Raw genomic sequence first — 5,744 nt, forward strand, 5'->3', positions numbered from 1 at the left:
TTTATAATTAATTAATATGATAATTAATATATTAATTAATAGCTATATAGAAATTGATATATTAAAGAATCTTAATGATAATAATTCTATGATAAAAAGTTACTGACCACTGATAATAGAATAGGGTAGGGATAACATACCTGCTGAAGGCCTTACCTGGGGATGGGTTGGCGCTTTTTGATTTCACTGATCAAGGGAAGCCAGCTCCCGCTAATCTCCATACCATTGTCTCTGTTCAGATTATGAGGATGCTTAATAATCTCAAGTGCTTCTCTGATCTTTCGCCTCTGATGCTGCTCTTCCCTTAACAAAACAACAACATAATTGAGATTGTTCTTTCACTCAACCTATAACATATTGCATCTGTCTTCATCAATGTTCTTCTTCCGTATGCTATCCACTTATGACATTTCCTTTGCAATTTTTGGTGCATTTGCTAGTTATAGGTCATTTGTAGATTATAAATGTCTTAAGAGTTTCACTTCTAATTTAGTATTCAACTGAACATATTGATTCTCTTATGCATAATTATTTTTTCCTCCACCCACTTTATATAACTTCCATAACCATTAGGTATGGACCTGCAGCTTCGATGTTGCTTTGCTTGTTTAGTAAACTATTTCTGAGATTTTAATTTATTGAAAGTTTTAGAATTTACAATTTATGAAGTTTCAAGGTCTAATTTTTAAAAGTCTAATTCTTTAAAGGGTGTTAGCTCAATGGAAGAGCACCTGCTTTACAAGAAGGAGGTTGGTGGTTCGATTCCATCGTCCCTGACATCCATATGGAATGGCGACGATCAATTTTTGGTGACAGAGGCTCTTTTGACCATCACAAATGAGCTTTGGTGACATTTTTTGACCCTCACCAAAATAATAAATGGTGATGTTCAACAAACGCCACCATATGTATGCATCAATAGTGATTACCCTCAAAGGTTTGTAACTATAAATTGTTGTTGTTGATATGAAATGGTGATGGTCAATGTCTGTCATTATAGTCATTATTCATGATGGATCTTGAATGTCACCACAACTCCTATACTTCTGGCAATGCAACTTTTGGTGATGGTCAACAAACATCACCATATATATGCACCAATAGTGATGGCCATGAAAAATCCATCACAATAAATCATTGTTGTTCATATGAAATGGTGACGGTTAATATCCGTCAGTATAATAAATATTCGTGATGGACCTTGAATGTCACCATAACAACTATACTTTTGGTGACGCCACCTTTGGTGACGTTCAATTTTTGGTGATGGAGGCTATGGTATGTCACCATTGCTCATATGAAACGATGACAGTCACTATCAGTCATTATAAATCATTATTGGTGACAGACTTTGAATGTTGCTACAACACCTATACTTTTGGTGACGCCACCTTTGGTGACGTTTAGGCTTTGGTGATGGAGGTATGGTCCATCACCATTGCTCATATGAAATGGTGACAGTCACTATCCGTCATTATAAATCATTATTGGTGACGGAATTTGAATGTCACTACAACACCTATACTTTTGGTGATGCCACCTTTGGTGATGTTTATTTTTTGGTGATGAAGGCTTTTTTGAACGTCACCAATGAGCTTATGGTGACATTTTCCACCCCTCACCAATGTCCTTTTTTCTTGTAGTGATTCCCCCAAGCATGAGATATTTCCCCCCATAATATGATGATGGAAAGGATTTATCAAGTATGCAAAGGTGGGAATGATGCCCCTAGCTAGATCGGCTTTTGGAGTTCCATTGTGTTCCAAGTGCTCAAGGGATTCAATCATTTGACCCAACTAGAATGAGATCCTCTAGAGGATGATGAGGATATGTAGGGGCATAGGTGCCCCTATATTTTGTAAGTATGGTTATAACATGTTAAGGACATTCCATATGTAATTAGAATAATTGGCTCTAAACAATTATATGGATGATTTTGATACATAATATGATTATGCATAGTTTTATGATGTGGTCGCCATTTGTTTCTTATGGTTTTCTTCTTATGGGATAGATGGATAGATGCAATAAGATAAAGTAAATGGTGGATTACCAATCTCATTTGGCACTGCATATGTGAGTCAAATGGACTAAATTTCTCAGTTAGCATACATGGTGTCACGATACCAAAGAGTACGTTTGAATACAATGAGTTGATGCTCACCTAGATGACACTAGGGTTGACCAACAACAATGTCTAAGGGACTGGGTTGTTGATTGAAAATGAAAGAATGATTAAGTGGATCATCCCTTAGATGATCAGGAGTGATATGGGACTCTTGAGGCTCTTTAATATGGGGAAGAATAGTGGTACTAAATTTATCACTACTAGATGCATGGGGAGGGTTGGGTAGAATTTATTGTCCTATAATATCAACAATGGACCCAAATATTGGGTGTCAATGTAATGGCCACAAGGTGGATGTGGTTCAAATTCATCAGTTTGAAGTAAGGGGCTATTTAACTAATAATCATCATGGGAGACATGGTTCACATGCACATCGATAGAAATAGTGGACGAATGACTGGTGGATACGAATGACTAGTGGATGTAAAATCCACCAATGTTGAGGCTAAAGTGTCTTTTGAAGATGGTTCAAAAGTAGAACAATTGGAAACTCCTAAAGATTTTGAATATATCAATCCCATCAACAATGATAGGTAGAGAATAGGGGTTGAGCTATTCGTCATGTCAACATCAGGAGGGGGAATCACAATGGTGGGTTGAGAAAACTCCTACCTTGGCAAATCATTGGGATGAGAACTTGTTGGTAGAGGGTAAGTGGAGTCACTATGAGCATCATCTAACTCATGAAGCATTTGACATGAATCATGAAATTATTCAACCTATTTGATGAGGGAAAATTTGTGTGGAGAGTGAAATTGCCAAGGCTTCCTGAACATTAATCTGCCTCTGTGTTAGGTTCACGCTATATGTCTTGTGTTACCATTTGAAGCCAATAATATGTGGTGGCCTACACAGGTATTTTAGGTATTAGATTGTTTCTTTGATTACCTATTTATAATTTCTTTTTATAATAATTAGGTGGTGTATTTGAAAATTATTTTCCTTAACCTGGATGATTATTATATATGAGACATTTTTGTTTAGTTTACACAGTTGCACATATTTTTTTCCACATTCAAATATGTAATTCTGAAAAAGAATAGCTTATTCATGCATTTATTGAATTTTATTTATAAATATATGAGATATTTTTGTTAAGTTTACACAATTATATATACTTTTTTTCCATGTAATTCTGAAAAAAAATAGCTTATTCATGTAGGGGGACTATCTAGAAGTTCAAACCTTACCTCAAGATTATCTCCAGCCAAATTCTCAAATATCTGTTGAAGATAATGGTGTAGATCATGTTCAACATTTATTCTTCTTCGATGCTGACTCTGTATGTCTCTCCATCTGGTCCTTTGTGTCCATAACCAAGTTTCTTTGTTTTAATTCTCTGCGAAGCTATTTGGATCTCTACATTCATCCCTCTCTTCATCCTCTTCATATTCTTCGTCGAAATATTCTTCATTCACATTTTCATCTATGGATTCCCATTCATATGGACCTACACGAATAATAAAGCTTCCAAATTCACTATCTTCTTCATCTCTTCGTCCTAAATCATCTTCAATTACATTTTGTGGATCGAGCTATGTGGCAATTTCTTGACCATTATTTGCTATGGAATTTTCTACATCAGCATGAACAGTATATATATTTTCAAGTGGATTATGAACAAGGAACTGCTGAAGAAACTGTGTATTTACAAGTATAACCATATTTTGTGGATTGTCTAGTGAGGCAATTGCATGAACAGTCTCTGAAAATGGAATTTTTACATCACCTTGATCAGTCTCTGTATTATCAAGTGGATAATTAACAAGAAACTCCTGAAGCAACTGTGAATATACATGTATACCAGTCTTCTATGGATCATCCCATGAAGAAATTTCATGACCAGTCTCTGCTATGGAATTCTCTGCATCACCATGATTAGTCTCTGTGTTGTCAAGTCCATTCTCAAGTAGAAATTGTTGAACTAACTCTAAATATTCATAGTCTCTTCCCTGAGTTCCATCTTCTTATGTTCCTCCTCTTTCCCATTCTAGGCTAGCCACCCCATGAACTTGATGCACATTAGTAAAAGAGTGTGCAGTTGGAACTACTTCAATGAAGCCACTTCTGCACTCACTGCACAATAGTTACATGCCAATTTCTTAGTTATCTTGTCGATCCTCCACCACCAATTGGGAAATAAATTTGTTGCACATATAGCACCAGTAACGTGTATCGTCATTCTCTGGAAAAGAAACATAGTCGGGCCTTAAAGTTGAAGAGTGTGATTTAGATTGATTCATTACAAAATCCTATAAAGACATATCATTAGAGACCTCACCATAAACTAGCTCTTAGCTCTACCAATTTATATGGAGGAATTCAATAAAAAATTATAATCAGATCAGAAAAATAATTTACTTATTTTTATATATTAATGTTCACTCATGGACAAAAATAGGCAATGGGACTTAAATGAAGGTGCATTGATAAAATATGTAATGGGAGTGCCTAGTGCATTTCTAACAAATATAAAAGAATAAGCCATGATCAGAAAAAAAAAAAAAAAAAAAAAAAAAAAAAAAAAAAAAAAAAAAAAAAAAAAAAAAAACAATAATAATTTAAGCTTTTAGAAGTCTGAAGATATATCTATATATATCACCAGCTCTCCAGGTTGATGAATGAAATGAAAAATTAGCCTCTACAGCGAAATATTATAACTGTAAATACCAGAAAATACATTAAGGGTTTCATATTTGGCGGGACAAAAATTGGATATAATTGAGGAAGGTTTCCTACATGTACACCATTTCCTCGACAAAACTTTAGGTGTGGTGTTCATTCCCTCCATTTTTAGATCATCATTTAGGATTCTGATAATCAGTTGCATGAGGAGACAAAAGACTCCACAACCTATTCGCCAGAATTTTTTGTTTGTATTGTCATCCGTAACTTGGATAGTAGTACAATACCCTAAATTAAAAGCTACAAACACCATAGTCAATAGAGGTAGTAGAAATTAGTTCTCTTGTTCACCATTAGCTTCATCATCTCCTACACCACCTATGCCATCATCATCACCATCACTACCCTTATCACCTTTTGTTGGCCCACTCGTGATCTCTCTAATCCTTTCTGCAAGGCCATTCAATATACTCTTGGCCCATGGACTATACAGAGCTTGGTTTCAAACTTTAACTTCCTGCTTCTCTTTCTAAAGGACCGCCTAGAAAGGGGCAATTTTCATCCCAAAAGAAAACAATACAAGATGAATGTGCTAATAATTTCCCAAGGCCTAACCCTAGCCTTGCAATATCAACATTAGGACTCAATCCATGGTTAATCTCATCCCAAGTGGATTGGTATAGAAAAGGTTGCAGTGCCATACTAGAGAAACTAGGGTTTGCAAAATGGGTATGGACATTTCTGTGCCACTAGTAAATGCTTCCAATGCGATATTGAGCCATTGTGGTCACTATCTTATCCTCAAGTCAATTCAGACATTCTATCTCATGGTGTGATATTTAGATTGTGGATAATTTGATGCACCAAACATGTATGTATTATATTTTGTTGCCATATATATGTACATCTTCCAATGCATGTTTGGAAATTATGTGACAACTCTTCAAATATAGAGTGATATTATTTCAATGCCCCCTTGCCTTTGCCTTTA

The 5,744-nt window shown here is 35.4% G+C and overlaps 1 pseudogene; it reads right to left on the reverse strand.

Annotated features, from left to right (window-relative positions):
- Positions 1-4,769: 4,769 nt before the first annotated feature.
- Positions 4,770-5,535, reverse strand: LOC149154193 (uncharacterized; annotated as a pseudogene).
- Between the last annotated feature and the right edge of the window lie 209 nt (positions 5,536-5,744).

This window comes from Pinus tabuliformis, chromosome 9, assembly GCF_031772625.1.
Source record: "Pinus tabuliformis cultivar Carrire ecotype Pingquan chromosome 9, CPIR1, whole genome shotgun sequence".
Classification (NCBI taxonomy): domain Eukaryota; kingdom Viridiplantae; phylum Streptophyta; class Pinopsida; order Pinales; family Pinaceae; genus Pinus; species Pinus tabuliformis.